Source organism: Colobus angolensis, unplaced genomic scaffold (genome assembly GCF_000951035.1).
Source record: "Colobus angolensis palliatus isolate OR3802 unplaced genomic scaffold, Cang.pa_1.0 Scaffold28, whole genome shotgun sequence".
In the NCBI taxonomy this organism is placed as follows: domain Eukaryota; kingdom Metazoa; phylum Chordata; class Mammalia; order Primates; family Cercopithecidae; genus Colobus; species Colobus angolensis.
The window spans coordinates 604786-628710 of record NW_012116043.1 but is presented as its reverse complement, the minus strand read 5'-3'; the positions used below and the strand labels follow the sequence as shown (position 1 = coordinate 628710).

Sequence of the window (23925 nt, the reverse complement as noted above, 5' to 3'; positions counted from 1 at the left end):
TTCAGAATAGAAAGAGAACTGAGCCAGGAGTCTGGGCACATGGATTCTCATCTCCAGTCCACCCTCCAGTGTGCCAGGTGCATTTGGGTGCTGGGGATACAGCAGTGACTGAGATGGGCATCTACACTCATGAGGCTGACTCTCCAGAAGAGACACTGAGAATAAAGCAGGAAGCATTGATAGCAGGAAGCATTGATACCAGGAAGCAGAAAGGTTCATGAAACAACAAGTGCCCTGGAGAAGCTGAGACCAGGGAGGGAGACGAGTTGGAGCTGAGACTAGGGAGGGAGATGAGGAGGAGCTGAGATCGGGGAGGGAGACGAGCAGGGCTGGTGGTCAAGACACTGCAGTCAGGAGGTGAGCAATGACCTTCAGGTCACGAGGAAGGAGCCAGGCACCACCTCCAGGAGGTGAGGGAGGAGCCATTTACTATCTACTGGAGGTGAGGGAGGAGCCATGTACTATCTACTAGAGGTGAGGGAGGAGCCATGTACTATCTACTGGAGGTGAGGGAGGAGCCATGTATTATCTACTAGAGGTGAGGGAGGAGCCATGTACTATCTACTGGAGGTGAGGGAGGAGCCATGTACTATGTCTAGGAGGTGAGGGAGGAGCCATGTGCTATCTCTAGGAGATGAGAGAGGAGCCATGTACTATCTCTAGGAGGCGAGAGAGGAGCCATGCACTATCTCCTGGAGGTACGGGAGGAGCCATGTACTATCTCTAGGAGGTGAGAAAGGGGCCATGTGCTATCTCTAGGAGGTGAAGGAGGAGCCATGTGCTATCTCTAGGAGGTGAGAGAGGAGCCATGTTTTATCTCCAGGAGGTGAATGAGGGAGCCATGTACTATCTACTGGAGGGGAGGGAGGAGCCATGTACTATCTCTAGGAGGTGAGGGAGGAGCCATGTGCTATCTCTAGGAGGTGAGAGAGGAGCCATGTTTTATCTCCAGGAGGTGAATGAGGGAGCATGTGCTATCTCCTGGAGGTGAGGGTGGAGTCAGGCACTACCTCTGGCAGGTGAGGGAGGGAGCAATGCACCATCTTCAGGGGCTAAGGAGGGAGCCAGGCATGCCTCTGGGAGGTGAGGGAGGGAGCCAGGCACTGCCCCTGGGAGGTGAGGGAGGGAGCCAGGCACCACCTCCAGGGGGTGAGGAGGAACAAGTGAGGTCAGAGCAGGGAAGAGGAAGGATGATGGCTGTCCTTGTGGGTCTTGGTGAGGATGTTGTCTTTACTCTGAATGAGATGGCAGCTGTGGCAGGTTAGGAGCAGACATGACGTGACTTCAGTTTCCACTGACTCACTTCTGCTACGTTGAGAACAGACTGAGGGGTAACGGAGGAGGAAGGGAGACCTGGTGCTACATTACCCTCTGATGCTAAAGTTGAGGACCTGATGTTCTCTGAACCTCTTTCCTCTTCAGCAACATTGAGGGAACCTGTCCCACGTACACCGTAAGACTGATGTGAGAATCACACGCTCCATTGTATAAGCCAGTCCTGCCCATCAAGTTTATGCTGCCAGGATTCAAGTCCTGGTGCTGCCACATGCCAGCCAGTGCCCTTGGACCAATTATGTGGATGGTCTGTGCCTCAGTTTCCCCATGTGTAAGATGTGGATACTAATAATTTCAACACATGTAGTTACTGTTAAGATTAAATCATACAATTGATATAAAGTGCTTAGAACAAAGAGTTTGTGGTAAGTTCTCTGTCATTACGAGTGATCACACCCACCAGCCATTACTATAGAATAAACACTGAGCCTCCCAGGTCTCAGTGGCTTACAAAAATATTGATTGATTGATTGATTGATTGCTCATTTTACTTGAGGCTGTGGGTCTCCTGCAGCCCGGCAGGACTCTCCTGTGCTCCTGGGTTCAGCTCAGCTCTGTGAGACTTCTCTTTTCAGAATCCAGGCTGAAGGAGCTGCCACTGGCATCTGCAGCTTTTCTGGCGAAAGACACTCCGGGGGCTGGCAGGTGGCAATCCCCAGGAGCGTCTCCTAACACCTCCACTTGTAATCAGCCCACTGTTACTTGACCTTCATTCTCTTGGTCAGTGAATGACCACATCCAAAGTCCATGAGGCAGGGGTGCATTTGCTGACAGCTGTGGAAGACAGAAAATAATCCACCCTGGTGGTAACCACCGAACTCTATCGTCATCCTCTCCATCACCTCATTGTTTCCCAATGGAGGTCACTCTATTAACCCCCAAGGCAGAGTGGATGATGTATCGTAAACATCACTGCCGTCGAGGTTATAGGCAAAGGTGCTGCACAAAGGCAAGGAAAGCAATGGCTACTCACATTTTTTTAAGTTGAGGAAAGACGGACATTAAGTCCATGGATGCAGGTGAACCCACTGTGGCTAAAACCAGTTTGTGCATAGAGACAAGGATGTGTCTACCGTAATGTTTATCTTCCCCAATGTACAAAATTACCCTGAGGGAGAAACAAAAGAGTATTTCATAATCTAATCTGCAGAATTCTGACATTAAATTTAATAGGAGGCAGTAAAATGCATTTGTGGTTTGCTCAGTGTCTACAGAGTGTGTTCGATACGTAGAATTAATGAGATTGTGCACTTCCTAAGTGTTTGCGAGCCAGTTTTCTGAGGGTAATAACTACAGTTTCTATCTCTGAAACTGCTGTGTAAGTGACTAAGACTGCCCTTGCTTCAAAGGAAAACAGATTGTTCTGGTTTATTTTGTTGGTTTGATTTTTAATTAATGGTGACCCTGGTGTTGGTTTTTTCATCTATTGTTATCGGTCCATTTGAACACGTTATTACCCACAAGAAACTGACTCGGAGGAGGTACCCATTGCTACCCTATAACAAGGGAAACAGTCAGGGAAAGGAATGATAGGAACTGGGTTGTTCACAGACTACACCAGGACACAAAACGAGGAGACTGACTCACTTTACAAAATAGAGGAGTTCTTCAAAGCAGTGCATTGGAGAAATTGTCGAAATGGACTTCATTTTCTGGCCAATACCACTTTGCCTTTCAAGTTGCTTTATTTTCATTTCTACTTGGTGTTCAGTGGCTGAGACACCTGATAAATCAACCTAAAGTGTCTCTTCTCCCTGGCCTTTAAGAAGCTAGCTTGGCACAATCAAATCTCTGTAAAGAAATGTCACAGTGAAATAGTCTGTAAGATGAGACACTTTGCAATGTGTTACCTCCACCTTCCAATCTTCTTTACCATATACAGCTCTTCAGCGTTTGAGGAATGACTTGGTGCACACAGGGTTTAGGAGAGTGGGTTGCATGGCATTTGGCTGCCTGGGCTCAAATCCCAGCTGTCACCTGTCATGGTGTGGCCTCTGCCAGTTTGTTTTCATGTTTAAGGCTCAATTTCTTCAACTGCAAAATGAAGAAGAAAACAGGATTTAACATACCAGGAAGAATTAAATTAAGGCACTGCCTTGCAGCTCTTATTATGATAATTTAATGTACATATTCCAAATGGTTTTCTTTCTTCAGATGTTCAGACAAGTCTAGAAATATGCCCAAACGTGTGGCACGATGAGACTGCCAGCATGGTGTGTGAAATGGAAGGATGTACTTGGCCTCAAGATCCAGAGCACGGAGGCTATGGATCTCCAGCATGTAATAAGATGGGTGTACCAGTCATTCAACAAATGCATGTCAAATGTCATTATTTAGAGGACTATGCATAACCGGGTGATAACCTTCAGCCTAGAGAGGTCAGTGACGTTCCCATGGGCCACAGACCCTTTTTAGAATTCAGTGGAAGATTCAGAACTACTAATCAGGAAGCCATGCTCTACTTCTCAGCATGGGAAGCTTCTCAGCTGAACTTCAGAAGACAAGCAGGCCCTCTGAAACCCCTCTGAATAATGCCCTAGGGGTCCCAGGCTTTACGTTAAGAGTTCCTGTCTATTTCTCTTCTCCCAATACCATAGCCGCTCAACAAATAGGTTTACTCAGAAAATCAGTCTAGTGGGTGCTCTTGAGTTCCCATCCAGATCCCATTTTGGGTCTCTGGACCCATCCGCTGATGTCCACAGTGCAGCCAACGGGCCACAGTCTTGTCCAACTATTGAGGATGGCTCCTGACAACCCCAGCCACCCCTCTTAGAAATGCCACAGAGGGCCGGGCGCGGTGGCTCAAGCCTGTAATCCCAGCACTTTGGGAGGCCGAGACGGGTGGATCACGAGGTCAGGAGATCGAGACCATCCTGATCTATGTGGTGAAACCCCGTCTCTACTAAAAAATACAAAAAACTAGCCGGGCGAGATGGCGGGTGCCTGTAGTCCCAGCTTCTCGGGAGGCTGAGGCAGGAGAATGGCGTATACCCGGGAGGCGGAGCTTACAGTGAGCCAAGATCGCGCCACTGCACTCCAGCCTGGGCAACAGAGCTAGACTCCATCTCAAAAAAAAAAAAAAAGAAAAAAAAAAGAAATGCCACAGAGGTTACACTATCCCTCAGGAGTAGCCTGAAGGCAACAGTTGCCCAATGTTAGGTTGCAGAAGGTGGAGCCCTCACCTAAGATGAGACCACTCTGGAGGAATTCACACTCTGGAAGCATTCACACTCTGGAGGTATTCACACTCTGGAGCTCTGGAGGTGTTCACACTCTGGAGGCATTCACACTCTGGAAGCATTCACACTCTGGAGATATTCATACTCTGGAGGTATTCCCATTCTGGAGGCATTCACGCTCTAGAGGTATTCATACTCTGGGGGTATTCACACTCTGGAAGCATTCACACTCTGGAGGCATTCACACTCTGGAGGTGTTCACACTCTGGAAGCATTCACACTCTGAAGGCATTCATACTCTGGAAGCATTCGCACTCTGGAGGCGTTCACACTCTAGAGGTGTTCACACTCTGGAGGCATTCACACTGTGATGCTCCAGTGGAATCAACTTCAGCTGGCCTTCAGCCAGGCCGACATCTTCGTCCTGCTTCTCTCCCAGGCTCCATCAGTCCCTTCCGCATCTCTTCCCTTTTTTGTGTCACTCACATTTCTTCTGAGAAACCTCAACCCTCAGTAAATCATCTGTCCCATCTCAGGCTGTGCTTTAAGGAAGTCCGACAATCCACTGTTTCTTTAAGGAATGAACACAGGCAGCAGGGATCCATTCAGCAAACAGTCCGAAGGCCTACTGTGTGCCGGGCACTCTTCCGGGCACAATGGCTGTGAACCCACTGACCCCAGGCTAGTGGGAGGAATTCAATAAACACACCCATATCTACTACAAAATCAGCTGGCCACTGCCCCAGGGAGAAAATTAACTCAGTGTAAAAACTGGAGCTGAGGGGAAGTGGGTGGTCCTTTAGACAGAGCATCAGGAAAGGTTTCTTTGGAAAAGACACTGAAGCAGAGGCTAAAACAGACTGAAAGGGGGTCTCGGGGAAAGTCTAGGGAAGAGCCTTCTGAGTAACGCTGAGGGGCACCAATATTAATGTTCCCAGGCAAATGCTGCAAATCACACTGCCATTGTGTTATTGCCTTTAGTGTCTACTTTGAGGGTTGCAGCAGAACCACACACCCGTGCCAGGTGTATGGCACAGTGCCAGCCCCCGCAGGTGGTCAGTCGTGGGGCTCTACTGTTCATAGTCTTGCCGGTGAAATCACCTTCAGCAGCTGGGACACACTCCCACTGTGACCCCTGCTTAGAGGTCAAACGCCATCATGGCCACATCATGGTCACAGCATCTCCCCGCACTGTCATGGGATGATTCCTCCGCCAAACGTTCAGTGATTGTCAGTTAAAATGATGCTCCTTTTGTATTAAATTGCTCTTCCCAAGTTGAATATCGAGGTCACAGGTGTCACTGTTCTCCAGGGGGAGTGCAGAGGTACTGGGGCCTGTTACGGGAGATTTACTGATGGTGAAAGGCACACCTGCCCATTGGGAAACAAGGAACTGGTGGAGAGGGAAGGGAAACAGACATTGACTTCCTGAGAAAACCCAGTTTGTACTGAAGAATATTCCTCAGATGATTGTTTATAATAAGAGATAATGACTTGGCAATGAGATACGTGACTACTGTGATCACGGAAGAGGGAGATCCTTTGTGGTTAGCACAGGCCTGAGGCCCCCATCCAATCAATACTTAGGAAGGACCATTAACATTGAGGAGCAGAGGGGACCCTTTCCTATGGAACGAATTCTGTTTGAGTAAGAAATCTCCAGCTCACCAGGACTGATAAGAAACTCTTGGAGAAATTCTTCCAGTATGATTTGGTCAACAGCTTAAAGACAAAGGACCTCAAATTTTGGAGAACAGGATGAGACTCACTCTTTCCCTATAGCACTCAGCACCCTGGGCCCTTGACCCTATAGCACAGGTCGGTATCTTGTGGGCTGCCTTTCACTGGCTCTAAGGAGGAAGACACGCTCCAAAGCCTGCTATATGTTGTAGGACATGTAAAAAGCCCAGATACGTTAGAGTTGCTGGGAAGGCAATAATGGTGACATTTTACACTAATTCGAAGTTGGCCTGTGAGCTGGCTGCTGCAGGATGATTTACTGCATCAGAGCAACTGAGATGCAGTGGGTCCCATGCACATTTCCAGAGGTGTCCAGAAGAAACTGCCACCACAGGGAAAATGAAATGAGAGGGTTGAGTACCTGGAGATCTGTGCTTATCAGTGCCAGCTATGTGCTCCTCATCAGCCTACAGTGGTTACAGGAACAGAAAATGTTTGTACTAGGTGGGAATCCACAAGGATACAAGAGATCCTAAAGTGATGGTGATGGGCACCCTCTCTAAGGAAGCGTTTGGAAGGGAAGTAACCGCATCAACCGCGAGTTCCCACACTTGCCCTAGGTGTTACTTTCTTTGGTGAATCAGGCTTAGTTTCAGAGCAACTGAGAACAAAGAAGCAGCTCATTTCAGTTCTAACCTTATAAATAAAATTAGTAAATTGAGATTTAACCCTCAAACTGGCACGTGTTCTTTGGCCCAACAAACTAAAAGAAAGTGGCAGTTTAAGAAATGATTTAAGTTATCCCAAAGAAATAAAATCTGTTCAAATGGGTGGGAAAGTCAGCATCACATGGACTCCCCCCAGTTCCAAAGCAGCATCTGTCTCTGTAAGGTGATTTATCTGAATGGACAGCATAGATTAATAAATGCGTTGTGTTTTTTCTATATCTCATCGATATCTTAAAATAAAATAAAAAATGCTTTGTATTTAAAAACTGTTTCCAAACAACAGCTAAAGCCAAAGAAAAAAAAATTGACGGCATCTCATACAGCATGAAAATTACCTGGTTTTGTCTATTGATAACGTTATCGATTTCATCCATTAGGAGAGCATTTTCCCTAATGGACTTTGATCACTATTTCCCATGTAAAAAGTGATAGGCAAAGAATAGTCTGTCAACACAGCAACCAGTTAACGTGTTTTCTTCTCTTTCTACATTTCTTGTAAAAATCTAAAAGCAAATTCCAAAAATCCAGTATGACTTATGTAAATTGTATAAAACAGTAAAAAAAATCAAGAGGTACTAAGAATTTCATATACAAATACATTTTTAATGTTGTGTTTGCATTTACTCAAAACTCATCTAAGAGATTCATTCTTTTCATCTTATTTCAAACTTTCCTTTTTTCCTTCTTTGAAACCGATTTTACTAAACTGTGCACGTGCATGCTGAGATCTGGGGAGAACCCGCTGACTTCTGTGGCTCAATTCTCCCATGTTTCCAGTGAAAAGAGGAGGAGGAAGCTGTTAGTGAAAAACAGCCAAAGGGCGAGAAATAATTCTGATGGGGCTGGGTTTGTGCACTTGGGAGTGCATTTTTGATTCTTTTACTGCCAACAGTTTAGTGGCAGGAAAGCCTGCTACTCCACAGCCTCGATTTCACAAAGCCAACTCCTGTGTTTTTATCCAATTAATTAAATGATGTTTGTAAGGCCTGGAAAAAAGTGCAGACTCAGTATGAGGCATTTATTATGACAAGTCAAGTTAGTGCCAAAGAGGCATCTCTATTCATCCTGAAAGCAAGGAGTGACATTTGCTAAGATGCCAAACATGACTCTGGCAGTTTCAAGAAATACACTCACCCCCCAACAGTGAGCCTCTAGGGACTTGGCAAATGCACGGCCCGACTTTCAGCTGAAACATCTATGTCAGCTTCCCAAACAGAATCCCCACCTGCCCTGTGGTTTCCTTATGTCTCAGAGCTCTGCCTGTTCTGGAAACCTCAGCACCCGGGTCCCTGATCCTGTACAAAGCCCCTGCCCCAAATGCATACGCATAACCAAGTCATTGACAAGCAAGACCAAAGGGTGGACAGAGGTCAAAGGCTCTCAAGCATCTGCAGCATCATGCTTGTCAGCACTGACTGTCAACACCATTTGACCCTGGATGGGACTGTGAGAAACAGAAGCCCTTTTTCTGAGGCATCTGGAAAGAAGTTTTCCCCAGCCTGCTAGGAGAAAAGATGACAGGTTTTTAGACAGTAGAGTTGTTTGCAATTGTTAATGAACGTTCCTCTTTTGTAATATTTTAATTACTTCAAATTTTGCATGAAGGATGTAAAAAAATCTAGATGAATTGTAAAATATACAAATAGTTACATATGTGTCTCTCTGTGTGTGTGTATATATATGTGTGTGTGTGTATGTGTATCTATGTGTGTATGTATATGGATATACGTACAATTTGACTGTGTATGAGCTGCCAGGGCTCAGAACACGATACTGCAAAATATGGCACCTTGAGAACTGAGAAAGCTGCAGAAACAAGAGGGTCATTCAGACTGTCCCTCACTTTGGTATGCAAAGGCTGGACATAAGGGATTTCTCTGACCTCCGCCCCCTGAGAGTAATTCACAAGACCCTCGTGTGACAGGTGTCCTGGCCCATTTGCTGCTGTCCATTCCTGGAGGGAAGGGAAGGATACACAGAGAGACCTAGAAGAATCGAACACAAAGTCCTTACTAAGTCCCTCATTGATTGCCATTAGGCCACACCCCCTTTTTTCCAGTCATACTTTACAGGGCTGTGCAGTTTTCCTGGATCCTCGGCTCTTCCTTTCTGAAGGATATTGTAACATGTAAAACTTTGATTAAATAAATGAATATGCTTTTCTCTTGCTAATATATCTTTTGTTACAGGGTTGTTAGCTGTGACCCTTGTGAAGGGTGAGGAAATGATACTACTTTTTCTCCCCTATAATAAAATGTTGAAATTCAAAAGGGGATATTTGGGGGTAAAATAATTAGACAACTGAAAATTTCAAGATTTATTTCCATGCTAAAAATAATAAGTTCCCCATGCTTAAAAGGTGCATTTATTCTGGAAAATGGGGTCACTTTATTTCTGAAGTAACGTTCAGCAAAAGGAGAAGGAAATTTGAAAGCCATGCAGAGAAAGATCACTACGACCCTGGTGGTCCCATCAACAGTCCTAACATGGGTACTTTCTAGGACAAAGTTCTTATGTCACATATTTCACAATATTATTACTCAATGTTTTTTCCCCCATTGGTTTAAATATTTTAGAGGGAGATATCCGAATATTTAAATCTTTCAACTTTGCTCTGCTTTTAAAATGCACTTAAGCTACATATTGATTTAAATTACTACACAAGCCCCAGTTTTTCCATGCATTTCCTATAGCACACTAGCACAAATCTGCAATGGATATTTTAGCATAGCTTTTTCACCATTCATTTGAAGTTATCCCTTTACAGAAGAACAAAAGATACGTGTTACATTTTACAGCTATGGTTTTAATGGAAAATATAATTTCTGAGTTTATAAAGCATTTGTCATATCAATTTGAAGCCTGAAATAGAGAACTGAAAATATGTTATAGCATGATTTGGCTGGATAAAAACAGTTGTCCAGGCTGGGCACCCTGGCTTGCACCTGTAATCCTAGCACTTTGGGAGGTCTGGGTGGGGAGATCACTTGAGGCCAGCACTTCGAGATAAGCCTGGCAACACGGAAACATCCCATCTCTCCAAAAAATTAGCTGGGCATGGTGGCACACACCTGTAGTCCCACCTATTCAGGAGGTTGAGGTGGGAGAATCGCTTGAGCCCAGGAAGTTGAGACTGCAGTGAGCCGTGATGGCGCCACTGCACTCCAACCTGGGCAACAGGAACCTGTCTCAAAACAAACAGGCAAATAAACAAATAAAAAATTTCCAAGTTTTGTGTAAGGTTCACACAAAACAGCCCTTTGTGGTTGTTGCTATTGACCTGGATAGTTCTCTGATGGATGGAGCCTTTACTCTGATCCCAATATCCCAACATTAAGAAGGTAATTTTCTAAAAGAAGTAAAGAAGAATGTCGATCAAAATGCACAAAAGCAGACTTTTTAAAATAAAATTTGTCAAGCTTAAAAACACTTACTGTACTCCAGCCGAAATCAGAAAATGCTTTGCTTTTTTTTCAAGTACCCACGGAATATTCACCAAGACAGACCACATCTTGCTCCATGAAAATAGTCTCAACAAATTTTTAAAAACTGGAATGAGAGAGGAGAGAAATCAATAACAGAATGACAACAGGGAAAGGCTCAAATATTTGGGAATTTAATAACACACACATAATAATTCATGGGTCAAAAAGGGAGTCAATGGAAATTTAAAAATGTATATATCCAAATGAAAATGAAAACCCACATATCACAATATTGGAGATGCAGGCAATGCAGTTCTGAGAGGAAAATGTATAGCACAAAATATTCACATTAAAAATGAAGAAAGGTCTCAAATCAGTAACTTAAGTTCCTTCCTCAAGAACCTAGAAAGAGATCAAAATGCACTCAAAGCAAGCAGAAGGAAGGAAATAATGGAGTGCAGAAATCAATTAAATTGTAATAGAAAACCAATAGGGAAGTCCATTGAGACAAAAAGCTGGTTCTTCTAAAAAACCAAAAATGAGTAACCTTCTAACACCACTGACAAAGAAGAGACAAATGCAAAACACCAATAACAGGAATAAAATAGGGAATATCACTACAAAGTCTGCAGCCACTAATAAGATATTAAAGAATGTCATAAACAGCTTTAAGTTCAGCTTAAAGAATTAAAGAATGTCATAAACAGCTTTAAGTTCATAAATTTAGCAACTTAGAAGAAATTATTAATCACCTTCTGAGAGAACTACCAAATCTCACTCAATCTGAATAGCTCTGTATCCGTTAAAGTAATTGGATTTATAATTACAAGCCTTCTGACAAAGACAGTTTCAGGCTCTGATAATTTCGTTAAATAATTCTATCAACATTTAGAGTTAAGTTGATATGAATTATATACAATCTCTACCAGAAAATAGAAGAAGGAACACTTCCCAACTCATTTTTGAGGCTGGTATTACCCTGATATCAAAACCACACAATGGTAGCAGAAAAGAACTTAAATGCAAAAATCCTCCAAAAAATATTAGCATACTGAATCCAGCTGTATATAAATAAAATAATGTTTTGTGATCAAAAACGAATTTACTCCAGATCTGCAAGATGGTTCAACATTCAAATTCAATTAATGTAATCCACCATAGCAACATGCTAGTAGTATAGTAACAAATCATACAATCCTGTTGATGGACTCAGAAAAAGCATTTGACAAAATCCAACACTGATCCATTTAAAAATACGTACATATATACCTTGGCAAGTTTAGTAATAGGGGGAAATTGCTTCCGGGTTTATATAAAACCATCTACAAAAAATCTTACAGCTAGCATTGTACTTAATGATGAAATACTTAATGCTTTCCTCCTTAAATCATAAATACAGCAAGGATTTATACCTTTATCAGTCTTATTTAACATAATGCTAGAGGCTCTAGACACTGAAACAAGGCAAGAAACAATAAAATCCATACATATTGCAAAGGAGGAAGTACTCTATTTGCAGATAACATGACCTCTACATATGTAAAAAAAGAAATCATTTTTAAAAAGTGCCTATCACCAACAAGTGAGTGAGTTACCATGGCTGTAGGATACAAGATTAACACACAGAAATCACTTTTATTTCTATGTACTAACAAGAAGCAAGAAGAAATCTAACTTAAAAATACAATATCTTTTAAAATCACTCCAAAGAAAGAAAAGTACTTAGGCATAAAATTAACAAAATAGATACAGGATCGGTATGGTGAAAAATACCAAATATTAGTTAAAGAAATAAAATACATAAATAAGTAGAGAAACTTCTCTGTTCATGGATTATAAGATTCAACATAGTAAAGATGTGCACTCCAGAGAATTATGTTGAGTGAAAAAAGCTGGTGTCAAAAGGTTACATACTGTATGATTTCACTTCTACAACATTATTGCTTATTATTACTTATATAACATATATAAGTAAATTACTTACACAACATATTTTACTTATATAACATTATTGAAATGGCAAAGTTTTAGATGTGTAGATTAGTGGTTCCCATTGGCTGTGAACAGGGGAAATGGGAATGTTTGTGTGGTTATAAGATGGAGTATGGAGGATCCTTGTAATGCTGGGACTGTTTCTTATCTCCACGGTGCTGTTGGATACCTAAACCTACAAAGGCAATAACACTTTATAGAACTTAAATGAGTACAAGAAAAATTGGGGAAATCTGAATAAGATCTGCAAGTTGTATCAAAATCATTATCTTGGATGAGATATTTACTAAAGTTTTATATGATGTTACCATTGGGAAAACATATGGGAGGGATGTCTCAGAAATATTTCTTAAAATTGCATGTAGAGCTATAATTATCTTAAGAAAATTTCAATTAAAAATGCTTACTGTCTAAGTGTAAAAATAAGACAAAACAAAAATCAATTTTTCTCCCTGCATTTATGGTTTCTATTTTTCACTTTCCTGTTAGATTTTAAGGGTACTTATATTCTGGGAATTTAACGTTGCAAGTGTGCAATTTAAAAGAGCTACCAAGTCGATTTTCTAGGGTTCACAGTGTTTTCTAGGGTTTGCCGAGTATTGTCTTCTGGAAGTTTCTTCCAGTTTCCTTCTTGCTTTCCCTCAAATGCAACCCACCTGTGTGCTTAAGTGCTAGTTCTTTGTTATGGTAGCTGCTTCTTAGTCCCTGTTCTCTGGCGTCCAGCACAGCACATTTGGACCCTGGATATGGTGGTTGCTCATTTTCAATTTTTCCAGGTCCTGTGGTTTCCATTTAGCCTCTAAACTTTGCTCTGCACGACCACAGAATTCAAGCCCAGTGCCCTCTCAAGAGGCTTGCTGGCGCCTCTCTCACGGGGAGTTTGAACTCTCCATTCCTGTGGGAAGGGAAGGGAAGGGCTTTTATAAATGTTTTTTTTGGCTCAGGTTAGTTATCAAGATTGATAATTTGGATATCTTGGTCATGAAACGAGAGACGATTCAGGCAGATGCATGACACTCAGAAAACTGGACTTCAAGACTTCTTAATTTATATTTTCCCACAGTTTAGTTTAGATATTATGGACACAGTACCTAATAGTTTTACACTGACTACCCAAAAGGAGGTGATATAATCCATGATTCATTATAGGCAGAAAATATTTAGAACAGAAAAATATTTGGTGTGATCCTATTATGCTCAAAAACATCCGTACCAACCAAATCTGAGAACATTTGACAGTCACTGTTGATCTCACTAACTAGGTTATTATCCAGATCTTCAGTATTCACACACAGCCACACATGTGCGCACACACACACACAGACACACACTTATATATATATATATATGTTTACGTGTGTGTGTTGTGTGGGGAAAGGGTCCTTGCACCCCCACACAGAACAGGGCATACATGCCAATCTCCAAGTCCATTAGCCCCCTTGAGGTCACTGTATGGTCACCAGAACTACTAGGATCTGGTGATATCCCTTGAGTGGAGAAACTTGTGAAGGCATCTAGACCACTTTTGAGTAGCTTATTATTTCCATCCATGGGAAGCTGTGGGAGTCTGACCTGCAGACCCTGACCCAGCAATGGATGAGAGACGTACACTGACACAGGTATTTTGCCTGTCGGTCCAAATAAGGGGCTCTGCTCTGATTTTGTAGCATCACCTTGATAAGCCAGCAACGTTTCCATTTACTTAGTACAGATTTAATGACAAAGGCTTTGAGTCAACACACCTGTGGGTAATTAATCTTGTCACCTTCCCCTGGAGACAGTAGTCCTATAGATGATCAAAGGTTTGTCTTAGGATCACATGAGTAAACAAGCTATTTAGATAAACTCCCTTACATTCCTTTGTTGTTTACCCTTGCTATTAGCTCAAAGTCAATTAGGCTGCCTTCAGCCATAACATTTCCCCAAGGCTTTTGCAAAACCTTCTGGCCTTCCAGGAAGGTTTGTGTCTACTTTACAATGTATCCTACCATCCTCACTGAACCCCCACAGGAGGCTGAGAGGTTGTGCTTTTTTTGGTACTTTCCTCTTGGTCAACAGGCATACCATGGTGGAACCATTCCTGGACCACTCTCTCCTGGTTTCCTTTGTGCTCTAGGAATCACTGAGGTGGTCTTTATATTCCCGATTTATGCTCTCAATATCTCTCCTGCCTCTTTAAGAAAATTTCAATTAAAAATGCTTACTGTCTAAGTGTAAAAATAAGACAACACAAAAATCTTTGGTGTTTATTACTACTTGGTTCAAATTTGACCTTTAAGTTTTCTTTACTTGGGGTAAGAACACTCCTCCTGTTGGTCTTCTGACAGGTTCACTAATCATTATGTCTAACTTAAGGGTCCTCTGCAATCACAACCATTTGAGCTTAAGGTTTGAACCTGGACAGACACCACCATGTCATTCAATGATGAGACAATAAATGGAAAATCCTTGGAATCATAAATGTCTAAAGGTGTCACCAGCCGTCACTGAACAAAATTCAAGAACTTACTATTACTTTCTAAGGAAAATGAAACAGAAGTATTATGTTATAATCAGGTTCCTACAAATCAAAAATACAAAAATGATTTACAATGAAATGTTCTCTAAATACATAGTCTGAGAAAAATAGACATTCATGTTTTATAATCTTGAACAGTTCCTGTCATTCCTTGAACTGGCATCAATAATGTGCTATAACCTCACTGGTATGAGGAACAAGTAATAGACTTTAATAAATGCGTGAAAGTGTAAATTAATTTATTGCATACCTACAACAGATTTGACTTTGACCTTTTTAAAAACACTTAGAAGATCAGGCAATATATCTGAATCAATTGCAGGTGCAACTAATCAGGTGTTCAAGATAATATTACTTTGAACGCTCTTCATTAGGAAGCTGGTGCTGATGAAGCAAAACACCCACTGGCTGGAAGGACTCAGGAAGATGGATTATGAGACTGGCTGGCCTGAATGGCAAAGTGGCCCTGGTATCTTCAAAAATGATTTGTACACATTTAAAGATGAGAGAGAATTTTAGAGTTGACAATAATTGCTGTAAACAGTAGCAATTTAGTGTTTATTAGCCATGCTTGTTCAAGTAGCTGAAATGGAATTTCTAAGCATTGCAAACAACCTGCTTTGGCAAAAGCAAAAACATGTGATCCTTTGGTCACGGTCTAGCAGCAGGCTATGCCTCACACAGATAAGCCCAGGGGAAAGCAAATGGCGTATGGGGATGTGGTCGGCTTGGAAAAGCACTTAAGAGGAAATGTGTCTAAGCCACTGAATACTTTTCTCAGAGACAGGGCCACCTGGATAAGAAGCAAGAAGCTTCAAGAATCCCCAGTCCTAGGCATGAGGGCTCTCCTGCTGTCCTTCACAGGATGTACTAACCAAGACAGAATTCATCTCCACTGACCAGGAACGCAGGGCCCCTAGGATGCTCACCTGCTATGGGGACTGAAGAACATCCAGGGCAGCGACTGTGGAGACGATGGCCCTTTTTTCTGCTCAGTGTGGCTGCAGGGAGAGAGACATGCCAGCTACGAGCTGCACTCCTGGCTCCGCGATGGTGACTCAGTCATCCAGGACAATCACCGTCTTCTCAGCCAGGATGGAGTCCGAGAGTGGCAAGAAGACCTGAGATGTAGGCGAGGAGGCTCATGCATCTCTGCCCCTCATAAGCACTGTGAATTTCTTAACTCAGGGCTCCCAAAAAAGTGCTCTCCCAGCCCTTGGCTCAATGCATGCACTTGTGGGAATTGCTTAGGAAAGTGTTATGCTCCGATTCCATTACACTTGCCAATTAAAAAGGGAGTTTGGAAAGTATCGTCTTGGTCCATTTGCTTCCCTTATTGGTAAAAATATATGATAACAATTAACAGTACATTGTCTGAGAACTTCATTTAATTAAGGGACAATAACTCAAAACAGCCCATCTGGAGATACTGAATGTTCAAAGAATAACATTTTCCCATCAACTAGGATTAACGTTTCAAACATAGCAGAATTGCAATAAACTGTTTAAAGGAATGGTGTTCATCTCTTTTCTGTTCATAGTCCTGCCAGCAGGCAGGTAGATGTTTACTATGGGACAGTAATGATCATTGTGTGGGCTGCTGCACCATCATTGCATAACCCTCTTTGTTGGCTGAGGCCCTCTAGCCTGTACAGAAGCAACTTCTTGAGCTTATGGCCCTAAGTTTGCCAGAGGAACCCTCTCCTTCCACTAGCCTGCCCTAATCAAAACTCACTGCTTTCTGAGCTAAGCTACTTGTATTACTGCTAAGACATCTGAAATATGTCTCTCATGTTGCCTATCTTGGTTTCTCTCTTCCTTCCACAGGAATCCAGCCCTTCCTCTCACTCTGCCTCATGCTCTGCTCTGACCCTCACCTGTCCAGAACCCACCCTGAAACAGCCTCTCTGGCTCTGCAATTCCAGAACCTTCCCCTCAAGAAGTGGCTGTCCTGTGTCCCTTTATGAGAACACTTTAGTTGCTACTGCCTAGTCTGTGTGTTTAGTATCTGGGGATTTTGTTAGGGGAGAAAGAGGAGTGACTCATGGATGCTGAGTGAGACCTGCTGGGTGCCCTGTTCCATGTGCTCATGGAAGGAAGAGAGCTGACATCAACTTCCCCAGCAGCACATGATAACCGTGCATATTGAACCCATGTATGCTTCACAGAGCTCCAAAGAGTATGGTTGGATTATTTCTCTGATGTTACTGATGAGGAAACCAAGGCATGGGGAAGAGAGGCTACCCATCCACAGATGGTGGTCTGCAGAAGCAGGGTCTATGCCCAGGTAGACTGCCTGCTGTGAACTCTTCCTTTCTACAGCTAAATCCATTCATCTTCTCAACAAGTATGAAGTACATCCTTATTTTTGCAAGAAGAAACCAAGGCTCAGAGAGGCTTATGGGTGGCCCAGATAATTGCCAATTAGCACACTGGGATCTAGCTTCATTTCACTTTTGAAACCCAGCTTCTTTACAATATGCTGTTCTGCCTCCTTGTAAGGTCTGAGAATTACACTTTCCTGGCATGGTAGATACCATGATTGTGAAGGTGGTTTTCCCAGGGTGAGGCTTGTCTATTGCACACTTTGAGAACCATTTACTTGTATTACTGCTAAAACATCTGAAATGTGTCTCTCCTGTTGCCAATCATGGCTTCTTTCTTCCTTCCTTAGAACTGCAGCTCTAAGTGATAGGAAAATTTTCACCAGCATAGTAACAGCAATTTGGGTTTCCCAAAGTGCAAGGTGAATATGTCAGTGGGTAAAACAAATAATTTTAGATGAGAAAATTATAGGTAGCAAAGGAACATAGCCTTTAAAAACAGAGGGAAAAGTTATTCCCATTTTAATTCTCAATCCTTTCAATGATATTAGGAGAAAGTCTCTTTGCAGTGCTGGAATGTCTTCAATAGTTCTCTGACCCTTGCTGTTCTTCATTAGTTAATGAAGACAAACTCACTCACAGACATAAGCAGACCATAGTATCTACTCAGATTTTTAACAGTATCAGTTCATTTTTTCCAAATTCATCTTTAGGTGACTTTTTGTTACATGGTGGATTGTACTATTTGGTTTTTTGTGTCAGTGAGATGAGCATCCTAATTTAAATAAGGATTAAAGAGCTTAACAGGAACAATAATAAAGGTGGTATTTGAAAAAGGAAGTATCTTGAAAGTGGTATGTGGATAAATGAAGTTTTAGAGCTGCCTTATAAATGGAAGTAAAACAGGTTGGATTAGTCTGTTCTCATTCTGCTAATAAAGACATAGCCAAGACTGGGTAATTTTGGTTTAATTGACTCACAGTTCCATGGTTGTGCGGCCAGAGAGTCCTCACAATCGTGGTGGAAGGTGAAGGAAGAAAAAAGTCACATCTTACAAGGCAGTAGGCAAGAGATCTTGTGTAGGGGAACTCCCCTTTATAAAACCAGATCTCACGAGACCAGATCTCCCCTTTGTAAAACTACCAGATCTCATGAGACTTCTCCACTATCACGAGAACAGCACAGGAAAGACCCGCTCCCATGATTCAATTACCTCCCCCTGGGTCCCTCCTACAACATGTGGGAATTGTGAGAGCTCCAACTCAAGATGAGATTTGGGTGGGGACACAGCCACATCATGTCAGAAGTCTGTTTGAAGATGTATTATACCACATTCAATATCATCTATTTGTTTTGTGCCCTAACTCTCTAGACACCTGTGAACTCTATGTCTCTTTGATTCACCTTTGCACCTCCAAGGCCTACAGCACTAGGCAGAAATAGGCTTAAAAATATGTTTAACTGGCCGGGCGCGGTGGCTCAGGCCTGTAATCCCAGCACTTTGGGAGGCCGAGGTGGGTGGATCACGAGGTCAGGAGATTGAGACCATCCTGGCTAACACGGTGAAACCCCGTCTCTACTAAAAATACAAAAAATTAGCTAGGCATGGTGGCACATGCCTGTAGTCCTAGCTACTTGGGAGGCTGAGGCAGGAGAATGGCGTGAACCCAGGAGGCGGAGCTTGCAGTGAGCAGAGATCGTGCCACTACACTCCAGCCTGGGCGACAGAGTGAGATTCTGACTCAAAAAAAAAAAAAAGAAGAAAATGTTTAACTATAACAGTTAAGCTATTTAACTATCCTGCATTGTTGTGATATTTTTGCAGAGTGACATGGATCTTAAAACGCAAAGTGCACACAATCTTCCTCCAAACATGCCATTCTCAGCAATTTCTTTGCCTTTAGATGTGAAAGCTTCATTCATAGAAATCAGACTTCCCACTCTGATTTGTTAATGGACTCAGTCAGAGGCTTCCTGTTCAGTAACCAGCAATGAAAAGTTATTTTTAATTACCTCTTCTGACCCAGGAAAGGCATGCCATTTTTCAGGTACCAGGGAGAGATGACAATGGAAAGAGATGAAAGATGTGGAGCAAAAACTCTCATACAACCCATTCCCCACCTACCATAGCCCAGCCCAGGGAGGAAGCACAGCTTCAGGGCTTTGGCTGCAATGTAAAGGCAATGGGAATACTGGAAAAAGGTGCATAAATACAGGTGGTCCCAAGAGAAGGTGATGGAGACCTACGCTGTCCTCCCAGCCCCAGATAGGTGCAGGGCACTCCTGGCCTCTGTGGGCTGCCACCCAGATCCAGTAAACGTTCTTTTTGAAGGCCCAAAGGACTCTGCTTCCTCCTCTTTATCATGAATTGATCAATAGATATTTTCTATGAGCCCTACTGAGGGCCAGTCCAGGTTCTATGCTCTGGAGAAGGAGTGGTGAGTGAAACAGATTTATCCTCTGTGCCTGGGAAGCTTATATTTTAGAAAATGGGAGGGAGATATTACAAAATATTAAAACATAATAATAGCTGTAGTTTCATGTGTGTCTAATGGGTTCCTCACTTCTTCTATTCTCCCTTTTTCTTGGAAGGTTGAATACTGGCAAACTCACTATTTATAACCTGAAGAGAAGACTTTGCAATGTGGTTTCCTGCCCATTCTGTTGTTAATGGAATCTTGAATCAAAGCAAGTAGAATCCAGTTTGTGAAAGGCCTGACCTCCGACCCAAAACCATCCAGGAATTAAGCAGCATGGATGATATCTCAGATCAAGTTCCTTGCGTGTGAGGGGGTATTGAAGAAGCTGCCAACAGAGGGACCATCGACTACCTGGCCTTCCTATGATGTCCCTGAGAACAGAGGCATGATGGTGGCGTGGAGAGGTTAGGGGAGCTTTGTAGTTGCCTCTGCCACTGGCTGCGGAGACCTCAGGCATGAGTCTTAGGCCCTGAAACTGGAATAGAGGGTATTCATCCTCAGCTTCACAAAGCTACTATCTAAGCATCACATCAGAGCAATTTGGAAATGGTGAAGTGTGGACCACATCTCAGTTACATGATTGTGTTTTGCTTTGAGTGGGGTAAAGGGAAAGCAAGCTTTTAATGGAAAAAGCAGAATAAAATACTCAGGAACACCTAAGGAACAAGCCCACCCTGGAACACACAGTGGCTGTGAAATAATGAGTTTGCTTTCTAGGTAGTGGCATGGAAAGCCTCCAGGATTTATTGCAGAATGAAAAAATCGAACAAGTGCAGCACGGTGTGTACAGCATACTCCATTCAATGAAAGAATGAAAGAGAAAAAGGTATAATAATGTATATTACTATTTTATTTTATTTAAAAAACACAAGAAGAAAAATGAAAAAACACTGCAAAGAGAATTGGAAGGAAATTGATGGAAGTAGATAGGGTGAGGATAAACTTTTCAATGTGTATTTTTTATGTTGTTTGATTTTGGACTATGTCATCATGCTTCTTTTTTCAAAAAATAAAATAAATTTTAAACATTCGGCAATGTTTTTCTTCTCTGGTATCCTTCTGTCTAAAGCAGTTTCTGCAGTACTTCAGCAATAGAACAGAGAGAATTTAATTTCTTGGACTCCTTAGATCAGGAAACTTAGTTTTACTTTCTTCCTATTGGGGATGTCAAGATATTTGGGCTATGTTAATCTACCACCATCTTCAAAAGCTTTCCCTTCAACGTGAAAATGCCTCTCAGCTTAAGCAACAAAATATGTGCTTAGGTGTGTTATTAATATACCACTCTGGAAGCAAAGTTTACTGGATAATTCAAAGATTGTTGAGCAGAGAAAACCTGTCATCCAGTAATCAGTGTTTTATCTTATCTTTTCACCCCGAAATTACTCTTCATTGACACTTATGGACACAATCTGCTACAAGAAACAGCTAGATGTTTTTGACTATACAGGTTAGTTTTGGGCTTCTGCCCTCTGCAAGAAAAAGAAAACATCACTTAAACACACACTGGTGATCTGGAAAGAAACCAAAGCGTGGTATAACCTGCTTGCGGCTGATCAGAGCCCATAAACCTCAAGTGCCACCTTCTTCTCAGTGGCTGATGAAGTGTCAAAAGGCCTCTAAGGACACCATCAGTTCCTCTTCTGTCTCCTCCACTTTCTCCTTTCTTCTCATTCCCCCCTTCTTACTCTTTCCTTCCTCCTCCTCCATCTTCATCATCTTCTTTTTCTTCTCCTTGTTCTTACCCAAGGCGAGGAAGAGGAAGAATGATTTTGGTGGAGAGGTAGCTGTTCTGTCACAGGTATCATCATCTATCTATAATTTGAGTGCTTTTTTGTGTATTGTTTGTTTGCTTTTAAATGGGCCCCCATTGCCACGTGTGCTGCCTTGCTTTGACTTACATTCCCTAGTACTCCCTGCATGTAGACATAGTCACATGAGACATTTTAACCAATAGAATTGGAGAAATATAAAAATAATTCATGTAATTCATGCTGCCGCTGGACCGAAAGATTTTGAGAAGTAGTTTTGCCTCCTCCATGCTGTCTTTACCATCCTCCAGTGAGACCCAGACAACAATAAACCCCAGGATGATGGCAGAGCCTCAGGATGGAAACCACTTGGGGCCTCTGGGGCTCTGCAGCCGTGGAGGAGAGTCACCTCGTACTCAGGAATGCCCACTGTGGACCCACAGCTGGAAAGGAAGCTGTGCTATGTTTGATCTACAATACATCAGGAATATATTTGATTCAGTATTTTAGCATACTTGCAATAATACAATAGTAATTTCTGGAAATTTTCAATATGTTTTTAGTGCTTACTCTTTGCCAGCTATGATTTTAAGTGCTTTGCAGATATATTTCATTGAATTCTCTGGACAACTATGAAGTATAATTCTCATCCTCAATTTGTAGGTGAGGAAACTGAGAAACAGAGAAGTTAAATAGCATGTCTAGAGTCATGCAGGTAGAAGGGTCACAGCCAGGAGTAACGCCAGGCAGTCTGACTCCAGACTCCACACCCTCACCCAATGTATTGAAGTCTACGGACCTTGGCTGGCACCCACAAATAGCTGGAAATGAATAACACAGGAAAGAACAATAGGGAAATTAGAATAAAAGTAACTATAGCTATCGCCTAAAGGCCAGGTTTTGTGCTCAGTGCTTCTAAGTATTGCATTATTTTACTTAATCTTAACTATCCTATGAGATAGACATGATTATTCTTCCCATTTTAATTTTCTCACATCAGAATGCTAGTAAGAATGCAAGTCAGATCCATCTGACCAAGCCCAGACCATTGTTAACTATTGTGGATGTTGCTTTCCTGGGGTCTGAACCCCTGAGAACCAGTTTATCCCGTTTATAAAGAGTTATAAAGGTTCTGAGTCCCAGGAGCATCAGATCCACAGTCTTCTCTCTGGTTTTTCAGCTTCTGTTGGAAGCCACTAAAATTCTCCAGCCCTTGATCTAGCTCACTGCATGTTCCAGATCTCAGTCTGCCAGGGGAGTCTGGGCACCCAGATGATGGTCTCATACTGAGAGGGAAGGTGCTGGAGGTGAAGATCACCACATGCCTCATTTCCTTTCCATTCATAAAATGGATTCACAGTTGCTAGAAACAAATGCCGTTCCTCAGAATGCATTCCCTGAGCCATTCCTAATTTAAACTTGGCACCCGCCTCTGGTCACTCTCTGTCTGTATTACGCTATTTTCCTGTATCTAATTTGCTATGTGTGCTACTGTGTACGCTACATTTACAACACTGCTGCATTACTAAGACTCTTCATATTGCTTATATCAAGTCACTTACACTGTATTAATCGCACCAGATTGCTGTCTTATATAATGTATTTCTTCGCAGTAATTACCACTCTCGGAACCCTCCTGGTTATTTCTTATCTCTCTTCCCCACATGAAGGTAACCTGCTTGAGACCATGGACCTGTCGCCTCTTCCCTGCTGTCTCTGCTAATAGCACAGTGCTGGGCACATAGAAGTTATTCAATAAATAGATGCTGAGTGTGTAAATGAACCATCACAGCTGTTTCCTCTGGGACCCATTCATTTCTGTACACCACCACCAGCAGCGTGTGTATCTATAAGAAGGCAAAGAAGTGACTTACACAAGGTTATCATGGTAATGGCATTAAGAAAAATGCAAGTGATTTCATATGTTATGAGAGAACACAGACCAGAAGAAGAAACTTATGAACCAAAGGCAAAAGAAGTTTGCAGTCAAAAATCTGATAAATGTGAGATCTTGGATTCCCAGTGATGATTCGGCCTCTGTGCACAAGAGTTAAGGAAAACATGAACTTGGAAATGGAAAACAGACATTTTATGCCATCTTAATTTTTAACATTTGCAAGATGGTCTATAAATGTCATTTATGAAAAGTTGTCTTTAGAGCATGATATTTTCACTACCAAACTAAAACTTTTGCCAAACATTACTCTTGGGTAATTGAGGGGGAGAAAAAGATTCTTAGAATGAAAATGGGTTTCCTCTAAGGATCCCATAAGAAACATCCTTTACTTTGTTTTCTTTTTTTAAATTATTACACTTTAAGTTCTAGGTTACATGTGTACAACATGCAGGTTTGATACATAGGTATGTATGTGTCATGTTGGTTTGCTGCACCCATCAACTCATCATTTACATTAGGTATTTCTCCTAATGCTATCCCTCCCCGAAACCCCACTCCCTGACAGGCCCTGGTGCATGATGTTCCCCGCCCTGTGTTCAAGTGATCTCATTGTTCA

General features: G+C 42.3%; 1 pseudogene; it reads right to left on the bottom strand.

Annotated features, from left to right (window-relative positions):
* LOC105516374 overlaps nt 1–23925 on the bottom strand; it is a 67474-nt pseudogene that overhangs the window by 16166 nt on the left and 27383 nt on the right.